Raw genomic sequence first — 15197 nt, 5'->3', positions numbered from 1 at the left:
TTTCGCGACCGAACGTTTTTCCACCTTTCAGTCAATTTCAAAACCCACAGTTTTGACTCTGGGTAGAAAGGACGCCATAATTTCGAACTTATAACAAAAATAGAACTAGCCACAAAAACAAAAACAAACAAAAAAAAACCTCCCGTACTAACAAAAATGTACAGCAAGCAGATACAAAGTCTAAAATGGATGGATATTCAAAAACGTCAAGCGTTTCCCGTCAGCAGAAATCCCTTACTTGCGGCGGATGACTGACAGACGCGCACAGGGCAAGAAAACAAGAACCAATAAACTGATACTACACTTTGATCTTAGCCAAAAGGCCGAGAAGCGATGAGATACCAAATAATGCTGATTAGGGATGACTTCCATCCACCCTAATTATTCTTATAAGGACTGGCTTAAAGGGCGAAGCAAGAGTGTGCTTTTCATCTTCGGCGTTATCTGTAGAGGACAGTGTAGGGACTTTAAGGTGTTATTGAGCAATTAAAGCTCTAACCATGGCAGGAGGGTAACAGCAATAGCCGAGCCTCAGTTAGAACTTTATTGGCTACAGCATTGCCATCCATTACCTTCCAAGGGTATCCAAGGGTATTAATCACGGCATCTCACGGTCAATTCTCCATCCCTCCCTGTCCGACATGAATCAGGTAAACTTAATGAATGATTATACATTAAAATTTATGGATGACTTAATGCTCTTATCTAGAATGAAAATGCTCTTATCTAGAATATGTAACAATATATTCTAATATTTACTTACATAAATATAACCTAACTAGGGGAACTCCGCCCCCCCCTGACGCCTGCGGCGCTCCCCCCCCCCCGAGTTCCGAACTGGAAAGCCGGTTCTCCTTGAGTTCTGATGACGCGAAAAGGGGATTCCACCCTTCCTGGCGCCCCCCCCCCCCAAGTTACGGACTGGTAGGCCGGTTCTCCTTGATTCTGATGACTCGAATTTTGAAAACTCGAAAGGGTGGGCCCCCCGGCGCCTATGGCGCCCCCCCCCCCGATTTGCGGACTGGAAGGCCAGTTCTCCTTGAAATCTGATGACTCGAATTTTGATGCCTCGACACTCAGGATAGCCCTTAGTTTCAAAACGTTTCAAATAACTTGACAAAAAACGTGTTACAAAAACGTTAGGAAAACAGGCTTATCATTTTATATTATAGAGTAGATAAATGAGCTAAACAATATCGTATTCCGTGGAAGTTTTCAGTATTGAGACCACATTATGATGTAAATAAATAGTTTAATAGTTTAATAATAATAAAAAAAGTAATTTAAACCCGACAAGTTTCGTAAGTCGTAAGACTTACATCATCATGCGTACTGGTAAATAAACGTTTTGCCCAAAAAAGCCTATTAGTTATATGTAAGAGTATCTAATATTTTGTAAATAATTGTTACTAGGCTTTTGTTTTGTAAGACGTCTTTGCACCAGTACCCGTGTTAGCATTTGGATCCAAGATGAGGGATTGGTTCTTAGTTACTACTTCTTAGCCGGAGGACAGTGCAAGCTGTCATCATCCATTCTTCTAAGGTGCTCTATGTTTGCAGATATGTATCTTCACGGGCGGCTGTTTATCTGATTTTCAGAAATAAAAAAGAGCATGAAGAAAACGAGCCCGGCTAACTCCCCTTTAGTCAAAAAGACCTGATAAAGGTTAGTCGAGTCATTGACGGGAATTGAATACCTGATTCAGTTCTGAAACACCTGCATTGAGTGCAGGTCTTTCCCACCCAAAGAATTCTGAACTGCAAAGGCTCCTAAATGAGACGTAATATTTCTCTATACCCGAATTTGTATAGAATATATAAATTTATATGAAATAGAGAAACTTTTTAAGCACCTTCTGGATCGTATAGCATAATCTCGTGGACCACGTAAATGCCCTACATTCTGAAAATATGCTCCAACCATCGTAATCTTTTCTTACGCAAGACGGTACTAATAGGTTGCTGATCATTCCTCAGACACATCTCAACACGATGTAACACAATCAGTTTTCCAACGTTGCAAAATCATCAGGCATCCCATTATCTCTTTTACACGATTCACGTCTCGGCTTCATAAAGCACAGCAGACAGAACGAGACTGTTGTAAATTTTAACATTTGGAATCACAAAGTTTTTGAACATTCAAGGTGCCATTTGTAATTTTTTCCCTGAACTTCATTCCTCATCATTCCTTCATTAATAAAAGTTTCACTGCTATGAAAATAATTGCAATAAGAGACATGTTCTATAGGTTTCTTTAGAAGAAACCAAAAGTCTATTAAATTTTAATTTTCAAATCTGCCACGAGGTTAACTATCTTGGTACACGTGGTAAATGAAGAATGATATTTCGATTATTTGTAATCGAAACATCAGATACAATTTTCTTTTTCAGTAACCTTCAGAATACTTCGACGTTTTCCCCTTTTCACAATAAGTAAAAAAAAAAGGTTCTTGTCATTTACTATTAGTGAGCATCCAAAGATTCATCTATAGAATATCAGAAAAACTGCTTTATTAATATGGAGAGAAAGGACTCCATTCGATGGCATACACAGTTCTTTGTTTTATGATCTAAGACTGCCATTTACGAAACTTGTGAGTGAGGCATTTATTTACAGACGATATCATACGCATCGCTTGTACTTTCAATAGAATAACGAGCGTGTTATGAGATCTAAATTTCTTAGTAAGGTATGTTTCAGAAGCTATTCCTGAGCCTTTTGAATGTAGCCACTACATTTTTAAGACTGCTACCCACAGCAAACATGGAACTTTTTTTCAAGGTACTTCAGCCAAGCCTTGTGATGGTATCACACCGGACAATGAAAGTCATCTCCAACTTAAAGACATTTACTAACTTCAATACTCACAGCAGAGGGAATTCGAAGCTGTCTGTTGGTCAGTGAGCGAATATGTTAAGAGATCGTCCAAGTAGACCGACACTACTTTCTAATTAAAACGTATCTAGAAAATACATGTACTTTCCAAGTATAAACATGAATTGTGGTAATTCATAAGATTTATTTGTCATTTTCATTTCTAGAGAAGTTTTAGAAGTAAACGAATCCTCCTATGGTACATAATTTCTTAATAAATTCCTTTAATTATTCTCTTTGTGTGCGTTTGTGTTGTCAGGTGACGTGACTGGTAGCTTTAAACAGGGAAATCTGAATGATTTAAAATAGCTAAATCGCTTTCAGTCGTATTACAGATTGCTAATTATCTTCTCTTAGGAATCTTTGCTTAAGAGAAGATCTCCGTAAGCTTAAGTTACCATCGTACAAAACGGAAATCAAGATATCCTAAGCGCTTTGTCAGCTGCCGCAATAAATTAGTCCGAGAAATCTCATAATACGATTTGTGGCGATCCGCGAACCACTTAGCAAGCTCTGCTGACTTCCCATTAAAAGGTTGTAAGCTCGTTAGTCTTATCTCTTCGTTCGCATCCGTGCTGATGAATGTTGCATAAATTCTACAATACAAAATAGGAGAATGAAAACATACTCAGATGCTTTTATTTACGCATCACTTTTATAATACGTTAAACACAAATGAAACTGTTATTCGTATGCACATTGTTTCCTTTTTTATCTGTTTTCCTTAATCCTGTAAGCAATTTATGTATCACATTTAGTAAGAATAACTAATCGGTAAATACTACAATAAAGCTCTAATTATTATGTGTATGCACATCTTTATATTAATTATTTTTAATATGCATTCTATATCTATAAAACACAGTTGAGTTGGTATAAATTAGTGTTTTAATAATAACAGTTATCTCTAAAGAAAAAATTTGAAAGCTATATTTACATATATCTTCACACACCAATTAAAGATGAAGTTATATCATTGTAAAATAGAGAATGGTGTGAAATTGATGCATATTTGATATCCCCGTGTGGTTGCCGGGATAAGAATAACACCAATGTAGCTATTGCATGTCGTACGAGGCGACTAAAATTGGTACCCTTGGAGGGTAATGGATGGCAATGCTGTAGCCAATGAAGTTCTAACTGAGGCTCTGCTATTGCTGTTACTCTCTTGCCATGATCAGAGCTTTATTTATATATAGCTAAATAACACCTTCTCCTTACATTGTCCTCTACAGATAACGGGGAATATGAAAAGCAATAAATATTGCTTCGCCCCTTTAAGCCAGTCCTTATAAGGACTTGATACATATTAAGGGAGGAGGTTTGAAAAAGTCCTTATTAGGACTTCCAGGGTTACAAATGGTAATGCTGTAGTCAATGAAGTTTTAACTGAGGCTCGGCTATTGCTGTTACCCAGCCATGACTACAGCTTTTTAGCTCAACAGCACTCCATCCACACAGATTTTCTTCATTCAGATCACGGGATAAATAGTCAAGGACTCGGTCCATCGCCCAGTTCTTTTAAGAACTTGATGCATATTAGAGGAAAGTCCTTTTTAGGACTTCCAGGGTAACAAATGGCAATGTTGTAGCCAATGAAGTTTTAACTGAGGCTCGGCTATTGCCGTTACCCAGCCATGACTAGAGCTTTTTAGCTCAACAGCACTCCATCCACACAGATTTTCTTCATTCAGATCACGGGATAAATAGTCAAGGACTCGGTCCATCGCCCAGTTCTTTTAAGAACTTGATGCATATTAGAGGAAAGTCCTTTTTAGGACTTCCAGGGTAACAAATGGCAATGTTGTAGCCAATGAAGTTTTAACTGAGGCTCGGCTATTGCCGTTACCCAGCCATGACTAGAGCGTTTAGCTCAATAACACCCCATCCACACAGATTTTCTTCATTCAGATGACGGGATAAAGAGTTAAGGACTCAGTCCATCGCCCAGTTCTTTTAAGAACTTGATGCATATTAAGTAATAACCTAGGTTTTACTTGTTCTTAAAGAAACATTTCCATGTTTATTATCACATATATTCTTTTTCTGAAGGCTTCGTTTTCTATTGATATAACGCTCTTGCACATTTTTAGTTTCCGGTTATGAAAAATCGGTTTTTGGGAAAGAAAATCGAATATTTTTTCATAAGACAAATGAGGACTATTATATGATATATATACTGGGTGTACATAATAAAATAACCTTTCCTCTTTGGAGGCATCTGTAGCTAAAACCAATAAACGGAATGAGACCAACTTTTATATTGAGACTTTTGAAGGCATGGAGAGATGATTTCCGCGAAAAAATATTTAGTACCAAAAGTCTCCGATAGGGAAATTTTGGCGCTGGCGGAGCAGAAAACAAGCAGATAATTACATTCAAGGAAGATATAATGGAATAATAACATTTCGACGGTGTAAGCTACAGCCGCGTCACTCATTCCAGCTGGATATGTGGTATGTTACAATGATAATAATAATAATAATAATTAAACTAAAACAACAACTTGCGAGAGACACAGAAATTAACGTAGTGATTAAACTCACAGGAAAGAATGTTTTATTCATCAGAATCAGGGTCACCTGGACCATACACGATTTTCAATGTGCTGACCTTTCTTGTGTACAACAAATTGCCTCCGGTGTGCGACATGCTCTAATGCTGAGAGTAAAGAGTCGGATTGAGTGTTCATAACAGCCAGCTTTATGTTCTCTTTCAAGACATGCAAGTTGGGAACGCCACCAACATACACAATGGATTTCAAATACCTCCACAGCCAAAAGTCACATGGAGTGATGTCCGGGGATCGAGGCGGCCATGCCGTGGGAAAGAACTGACTGATAACCCTCTCATTACTGAAATGCTGGCGTAAAAGGCGCTGTACTGATTCAATGCTCAATGCTGCAGCTGACATAGGACCTGTACGCATGTTATGAAGCCTTCTAAATTCCCGAAGGGCAGTTACTGCATTGCACTGTTTAAGGTAAAACAACTTAACAAGTAAAGCGCGCGGAGGCAAGATGGAACGCATATTGAGCACAATTAGTCAGTCATTCGAATAACTGCCTGAAAGTTCTCAATCCCTTTTTTAAGTGGAATTTGTGGCGCTGCTATCACATACGCACAGTAAAATTGGCATAATCCGTTTTACCTGCGGTTACGGCAAATATTTGACTGCTTTCGGGTCTGCCAGCGCCAAAATTTTCCCTATCGGCGACTTTTGGTACTACATCTTTTTTTCACGGAATTCATCTCCCCATGCCTTCAAAAGTCTTAATATAAAATTTGGTCTCATTCCGTTTATTGGTTTTAGCTACAGATGCCTCCAAAGAGGGAAAGTTATAGTTATTTTATGGCCACCCTGTATATTAATCATTTTACACTAGATTATTTTCCTATTAGGGAATAAGAATTCCAGAGCTACACAATTGTAGACGAGTCACAAATCCATGACTTTCCTTCGTGTTTACCAACTCTCAAACTTTCTGACTATTTTAATCTTCTGATTTATAACTATTCCTTGAATAGTGTGCCTTTATGACCTAATCACTGTTTTCGATAAAATATTTGCACCAAACAATATTTTTAAGAAAAAGTCACTTCCAGTTCTTCCTTAGATTGGTATTAATATACGACACTTCCTATTAGGGAATAATAGGAAGCAAGTCAGATGTGTGTACTCAATTCCGGTACACACATCTGACTGTCTTTCCCTACTTAATTCTCCCGATACCCACAACTACCAACAACAGTATTTTTTCTGTAAATCGCGTGTATTCTGATGGCCGATTTCCTGTATGATGGATGAAAACCTGAGTTTGCGGAAGAGAAAACCCTGCTACCTCCCTATGAGATTAGCTAACTCACCTGAAAATCGCAAATTTTCAGATTCTTCTCTTCACGAAGATGCAGTGCACCGTAGTTCTTCCAATAGCAATACGGAGTCGCTTAAAATGTTTAAATTAGACTAAATTGTTTGTCATAATAAAGATCTCTCAAAATCTCTATAAAGAGGTTCAACATATTTTCTATGTTGATGTGATATCACGGAAAGCTCGAATAAATGATAATCCCTCAGATTTCCTACCATATGCAACGTGTAACAGCCCTTTTCCTGAGCAGTGTTATACGAAGGCATTACAAAATATTTACTGCAATTCTTGCTTCCAGCAGATATTTAAAGATTGCGTTCCATTATGCCGATTTCTCAATCTTTTCTTTCTCTCTCCTAATAATATTTTTTATTAATCAATCAAGTTTTATTATTCACACACACACACACACACACACACACACACACACACACACACACACACACACACACACACACACACACACACACACACACACACACACACACGTGCAATATAGATGCAAAGTGCATCGTGTTATGTAACGAGTCACTTGTACGCAGCCGATAGAAATTGGAGAAATATAATGCTCCTGAGTCAGGTCAACTGTGTCCGGATGAAATGGCTGCTTGAAGTGACCTGACGGAGTTTGTGAAGGAGAGCGATGTGATACAAGCCTATCTGTTTGGCAAATTGTTGACAATTCGGGCCATCCCAGGTAAACGAGGCAGTGATATCATAGTCAGATGGAAGCGCAGGGAGTCAACTGCAAGTGCTACCCGCAGTGGACGACCCGTCACACTCACCGAAAATTACCGTAGCTTGCTATAAAGGATAATATGTAAATACGGATATTTCTCAGCCGACACGTTGAATGCAGTGTTACGGGCATCGAGTGGAACATGAATTTGCACAAAACATTCAGAATCGAGACTCACAAGTTGAATTTCCAGGGAAGGACCGCAATATGCAAGCCCCAAATCATTCGAACCGACATGCAATGTCGTCATCAGCGGTGCGACCAGCACGTATAATGGGACGTGGAAGTTTAGAAAGCTGGACTGTCGAATCACGCTTTCACCATATACCGAACAGATGGTGGATGGGTGTGGGTATGACAGATGTCCGGTGATTCTCTTACCAGACTGCGTAACTCAAACTATGAAATTCGAAGATTGCAGTGATGGTCCTGTTTTTCTGGTTTGGCCTCAGACCAATGTTTGTTCTGCCACAAACATTGAGCTCCGAGAGATATCTGAACATTCTAGACAATGCAACGTTTCCTGCTTTGAGACGATTCTACAGAACAGACCATTGCCTCTTTCAGCACGACAATGCACCTTGTCATAAGACTACTGCTGTAAATACGTGGTTTGTGGATGAACGTCGCCACATTTCACTGGCCTCTACAGAGTTTTAAAGTCAATCCTACTGAACATTTGTGGGATGAACTCGAGCGTCAGGTAAGAATAAGGAGTGTCGCCCTTTGACAATAGTACAGGGAAGAATGATCAAAAATTCCCATTGACGTACGCTTGTGGAAAGTATTGCCTGTAGGATTGCTGCAGTTAGTTCAGTGAAAGGAGGTTCTACATCTTATTAAGGTGGCTGTTTGCTCCTCCCTCTGTGTTGTCGTATGACGTCTTTCCAAGCAGTGTATATACACTGCTTGGAAAACTACACAATGCAATTTATATATATATATTTATTTATTTATTTATTTAATTTAATTTAATTTAATTTAATTTTTTTGTCATGTGGCTACTTTAATGTTAGGCATTGTTAATTCCGCGTGTTGAGTATAGGGAACACAAGGCGCTCTTTCGGGCAGCATATGAAGATAGCGTATGCATGAGACTGGTTAACTCGCCTTCACCACTTGAGAAAGCCTAAAGAAAGACTGCTCCTTTCCCAGACCATTTCCAGTCGGAGTGCATGGTATGGTCCTGTTTTTCTTCAGTATTTCTTGCAGCTTCAATAACGAAGTTTGAAATTTTATAATCAAATTACGATTGAAATTTTAATGCGATGAAATTCTTCTTTCTCAGATTTCTTCCAATCTTCTCTTACTTGCATATTCTTATTTTATACAAATAAAAGAAAGAAACAAAGAATAAATGAATGAAATTGTTGTAGTTCTAATTAAAGGAAAACAGAGCGATTCTCTTTAATCGCTAATAATAATTTTTCATTTTGTTCGGTTTTATTTCTTGCAGAAATCTGTCAAAGAGGCAATTACTTAAAAGATTAACAATAAGAACGAAATGTCTTAATTAAATCCTTATTTATCTTTGATTGGTTCAGATTTAAGTCAATATGGTCATTTCCTTTATGCATATTAAGAAGTTCCGTTTTTCTTTTTCTTTTTTTTCCCTCCTAGCACAGGATAGCAAAATTATAATTTCTCTAATTAATTATTTTACTATGTTTATAGAAAAACGTTTTTTTATAGAATTTTTAAAGTATTTTACAAATTTCCAACGAAATGTTGACACAATAAAATTTACAAAGAATTCCTTATTTTGTTTAATAACTACTTAAAGGTGTATGCCAATTTGTAATGATCCCGTGGGGCACCCGCCGCCAACTGATGACCAAACAGTGTATGTCTTGTCGGAAACAACTTCGCCTTTATGAATCCCCATAAAAAGTTCTTGTTGTTATTTCAAATTAGAGTCTAATCAACAAAGACCATGAGGCTAGTATCCTTTAACTGGTGTTATTCTGGACATTCTTTTGCAGATGAAATAACCGGTGTTTCTGGGGAAAAAAATTAGCACTACTGCATGACCCGGACTCATTAGCGTTTGAAACCCTTATCGTAATCTGAAACCTTAGGTTAAGACTAAAAATTGCCAAACTTGCGACTATTAAGACTAAGTTGCGAAATGGCGTTGGCTGATAGAGCCCGTCCACCATATAACACATCGGCGCCCATCAAAGTTATCTCGGGGAAGTAGGAAGTCATTGTGCAGCGTATTAGGGTTCACCGCTCCGTTTAAAAAAGTGGACTTGGCATGGGTATCCTTCTTGAGTACTTTCTTGTGAAACTGGTGAGGATGTACTATTACTCCGAAGATTGTACTTAGTTCTTGTCATCCCCACGAAAATATGTTTCGTTAGAAATTCAGTAAGCCGAGTTATTTTAACTTTAACATTAGTTTTCTTGCAGACTTCCTTCGATCAAGCTGCACAGCAATATGGACTACATCTTTTTTTTAGTTATATATTTTCCATACAGGAAGAGTGTGATACGTATTCGTTTCACAGCCTTCCTGTTTAAATTTCTGGGATAAGCGAATAGTGCTACTCTCATCTGCTTAGTCAGGAAGCAGCTCAGATTTTTTTTTTTTTGATCATGCACAAGAAAGATTAGGAATCTATAGTATCTTTTCGAACTATGGATAACTGGGCTATAATCTGAAATCTCTCTCTCTCTCTAGAGAAGAGAGAATAATCATAATTATTTTTTGAAATCATTTCCGGCTTACAAAAAAGCAGAGTACTTCTGTCACACTCGAAGATAAAAATCATATCCCTTAAAGGTATTCGTAAACATGGGCACAGCAATATTCCAACAAACGACTTACAAGTTAAAGCCTGGAGATTATAACCATTCATTCCACTAGATCGGCTTAGGGAAGAGGAGTAATTGGAGATGTACAGTAGTATATTAAAGACAAGAAAAAGAAAGAGTACGAAATACTCTGAAACTTATTGCATTGTAATACTGTAACTCATTGCATCAGAATTGCTTGAATACCCATAAAGTAAAAAAAAAAGCAATGAAGTTTCTATTGTAATTCACTGTATGTTCCTTACATTCCTTTCTTCAAGTAGCAATAATTCATGAGTCTATTTGTACCGCTTGCGCATTTTTGACCAGTGAATTAAGACTTGTAAAGATGTCTAGGCATCCATGGGGATCGCGTAATGAGACATATCTAATTATTTTAATTAACTATGCTAATTCTTTAGTTATCTGGCCAAGCTCACGCATCTTCATATTGCTTCTCTGAAAGCAACTTCGTTTATTAGCATAAACTAATTTAGAGAAGAAAATTAACGTACATGTATATTATTAAAGCTACCTTTCTAGGTGTTATTGCAGCAAAATGTAGGAAATTGACACCTTATGGTAAAACAACGAATATATTGATTTATCAGCTAATTTAGTGGAGCAAATTATTTACTTATGGAAAACACTGTACAGTGTACACAACCATGGTTTTCTTTTAACAGATAACTTAAAATGTGAAATATCATTATTTTACCTGAAAACGTATGGTTTTGTAATTAATGTGTTATCAATGCAAGAATATACAGAATTATAATAAAATGATAATGACAATAAAAAGATATACAAAATGATAAAGAGAATCAAGAAACGAGGCCATTTTGCCCTAACATTTCGAAGATTAGTGGGCAGCTAGCTTTCACCCAATTACAGAATAGCTAGCCCATGACACATCAGTGATTTAAATTGGCACTCAGAGAGAAGAGTATGGCAGACAACTGCTGTTATCTGGTTGTCTCTAAGCCTAACGCTATATACCAGTATTTTTGTCTGAAAATAGCGGGGTCTATTTGGAAATTTGAGCGTTCCGGAGATGGAATATCTCGAGAACCGATCGAAAAAAAAAGGCTTAGATAAGGTAAGTCTACTCAATGAGTAGAATCGAAATTGACACGATCTTCCTTCGTGCGGTATAATACAAATGTCAATTCTAAACGGCTATACATAGCTAAAATTGATACATTGAGTACGCGTAATAGAGTATACATATATAAAAATTGGTTTAACTTTCCAAATAAAAGCAGTGATATTTCACATGAAATAAATTGAAAAAAATATAAACACATTTTATTAATCCTTACATTTGTATTTATGCATTACATACATAGAATCATCTTCAAGGTCCACCTTTCCTAATTGGGTTGTGGGGGCAACAGCTGCAAGAGGAACTTCCAATGATCACGATCCTCTGCCACTAAGTCAGGTGTTCTGGTGGGATTACAAAACGTGTCCACCCAAGGTTTTGAACATAATATCTCTAGCGTGTCCTTGGCCTTCCACGTGGCCTCCCAACCTCTTGCTTGGCAAAGAGGGCCTGCTGAGGGAGCTTCTCTTGTGGCATTCTGACCAGGTGCCCGTACCAACGTAACTGTGATCTCTCAACACGGAGAAGCATCGGTTCAGTATTGAGGGTTCCGGAATTGCAGAGCTTCTGACTCTGTCGAGTCTTGTCAGCCCCGCAACCCCTCGAAGGAACCTCATTTCAGCCGCTTGGATTCGTGTCTGCATTCTTTCGGTCATTACCCAACTCTCAATCTGAGACCTTTGTTCTAGTGTATCCCTGTACCAGGTATACTTATGGACTTCCCGGTGCTGGAAAAAGGTATTCATTATGGGCAAGCTATTGGTACAGCAGAAGTCCAATAATTTCAACCCATTCGCGTTAAGATCAGGGGCGCAGATTTATACAATTATCATCTATAATACAACACGCCTCTGTACTTATTTAGACGTGTTCTATTTATTTATTTAAATGCTTATTTTATTTTAATTACATGCATTTAATTAATTAATATAGATTTATTATTTTCCAACTATCAAACCAAATATAAACAGTACATGGTTAAAACTATTGCTACTTTTCCATTGGTTATGATTTTTTATGTGACTTTCTATCCACGAAACATCATAAACTTAAAGTACAATACTACCATGGGTAAAGTAAGGATTTTGTTTTTCTGTTTTTATTAATTTTATATATTTTTGATATTTTTATATATATATTTTATAATAATCCGGTAACACAGCCTGTGTAGCTCAGTGGATGTAACCAACTACGGCGCTTGGCCGCACGAAGGAAGACTTGGTTTCGAGTCTAGTCGGCGACTAGAGGAAATTTTTCTAAGCCTTTTTTCGACTGGTTCCCGAGTTAGTCGATCTCTGGCACGGGCAAGCAGGTTTTTCCTCCCGGAAACTCGGGTTTTTCGTCCTGTAAACTCAAGAAAATCGACCGTAGAACCCACATTATTTCAGACATTAAATTTCAGACATTAAATATATTGTGTTAGGGTTAGGGACCACGAGATGGCGGCACATTTGAGCCGTCTTTCTTCACTGAGTACCGCTTAATTAGTGATAGCCTTGGGTCATCTATCTCTGATTGGTACCAGTGGAGATTGAACTGCCCACTCAGTCTCCAAAAAGTTAGACAGGGCTAAATGGCCTCGCCTACTCCCCGTATACGGGGAATAAAAAGGCGTTAGCTGATTTTTTTTTTAATCCGGTAACTTTGCTCTAGATACCAAATATGGAACATTTTTAAGCAAGTTCAGGCGGTCTTACACCACTCAATGAAATTCATGACTTACGTAAAGACAACTACACACATATTATAGACTTTATAGATATGAACTGATTGTTGACTGCTGTATAAACATTTATTAATTATAAAACTTTCACTGTTTATACTAGAGGAAAGCAAGCCGTTTAACATGTGTATAATAATAAATGTCGTGTTTTTAATTAAATATTAATTGGATGTTTAATCTGATATATTTAAATATTTTATATCGGAATAAACATCTAGAATTCAAACACCATTCAAAGTTATCTAGAGAACAACATTAATATGAAGAATGAGCCTTCTTTTAAAACTTGAACATCGATAAGAGAATTTGTTTTGCTGCTCAAACGTTGTATGATACTTCCGCTGGCGTAGAAATATGCTTGCGCCATCAAATAGACTCATATAAATTTAAACAAAAAATAATTAATTCACTTAATTATAGTTTTGATTAATTAATTAAACTGATATTGCCACAGAAAAAAGCATCTTGGATTCTTTTACAAGGCGTGAAGGAATCCACAACTCCGTTTACATATATAAGTAGTGTACAGCTAGCTATGCTGAATGTAAAGTCAACTGCTTGGCAGGTAATTTCATGTTGTTACCTTGTATTTGCAACCATCGAAACATTTTGGATTAGCCGTTGTATTTTTAATATATTTACTCCATTCAAAAAGTGGGAATTATTTTGGGTTTCTTTAAGAACTGCTGTCATAATTAAATCATTCTTTCCAGCTGTACAAAAATGCAGATTTTTATTGATGTTCGAATGCGAATTTAGTAGTTTAGTTCCAGTACAACTACATTCCAAGAGGTTTCATTGATTTTTGAAATGAAACGTTTTACAAGATTACTCGATTCAGCTTGATTTATTAAATATTGTGTGGCTAATACAACACAACTATCATTCGTCTTATCTATTTAAATACTATTGCCAACTTAGTTACCTCTTTAAATGGGTAATAATGACGATTTAGTAAACGGAAGGTGGATGTTTTTTATTCATTTATTTATTTTTTAATTTTTAGCATGGACCAAGCTTTAGAGAATTGGATATTTAATAGGGAATATTAAATATCCAATTCTCCAAAGAAACCCTTTTTGACAGGTATGAGGATCCTTGCGAATGTTTCACGGTCCTAATTACTAAGATTTCTAGATTTATTAGTAAATATATGTTTATACCAATTTCTACCCTTCCTTGATATTCACAGTCACATTAAACTTAACTTTCTTGAAATTATCTTTGGAATAAAGAAGTATATATCGATAGCGAAAGATTTCATTTGTTAAATCAGATTGTAAAGGAACTATTTTTTGGGGAAAATCACTTTTTAAAGCAAATCTATGGGATCTACTATCAAGTTCGTACTAAGGGTTAAATAATCAAAAAACCCTGCTCTATACACCAAAGTTTAATTTAATCCCACTGGCTTCAGAAAAACTAATTCAAGCTTCGAAGTCAGAGGATTACTCCGCCTCATTATCCTTTTACTGCGAATATTAGAATCCAAATCATTTTCCGTTTCTTACATCACATTACCCTATTATACATGACACAGAGTTCGATAACAAATCACGGGAGGCCCCTAGACATTACACAAGAATCCACGCTTCACCATCTGTGCTGCATCATCTACTACCAACTGCATAGTATCATTGGCTGTTAACAGCGCGTGTTCTTCTGGAAGATTTTGCTGTTTGTTGCAGTCCAAAATCATTGCTGTCTTTGTGTGAGATCGACAAACTCTTATATATATATATATATATATATATATATATTGAATTATTGGAGAGCTACTCTTGCCACCGTCGTATGAAACTAACTCGCATTGCTTTGAAGGGCCCTTGTAATGATCTCCGCATCCTATTTGATTCCAACGCATATCTTTCCAGTCAAGAGGCTCTTTGATGCAGTCTTAAGGACCAGTTCTTATTATGACTAGGAATATAACAACTTATAACGAATGAGTGATGCAAAAATTTAAAAAAAAAATAAAAACTAAAACACTGACAACTTATTATAAATTTCTGCAATTATGAAGGACAGTTCTTTCGATGACGCTGGCGAAAAGGTCAATTGTCGTTCGATGAACTACATTCGAT

General features: G+C 36.9%; 1 pseudogene; it reads right to left on the bottom strand.

The window, feature by feature from the left end:
• Positions 1–246: 246 nt before the first annotated feature.
• On the bottom strand, positions 247–335 carry LOC150104948 (U2 spliceosomal RNA; annotated as a pseudogene).
• Positions 336–15197: the final 14862 nt, after the last annotated feature.

The sequence above is a fragment of the Typopeltis vanoorti genome, chromosome 7 (genome assembly GCF_054136105.1).
Source record: "Typopeltis vanoorti isolate ZY-2024b chromosome 7, IOZ_Tvanoo_1.0, whole genome shotgun sequence".
In the NCBI taxonomy this organism is placed as follows: domain Eukaryota; kingdom Metazoa; phylum Arthropoda; class Arachnida; order Uropygi; family Thelyphonidae; genus Typopeltis; species Typopeltis vanoorti.
The sequence above is the reverse complement of the archived record's forward strand: the minus strand, read 5'-3'. Positions and strand labels throughout refer to the sequence as shown.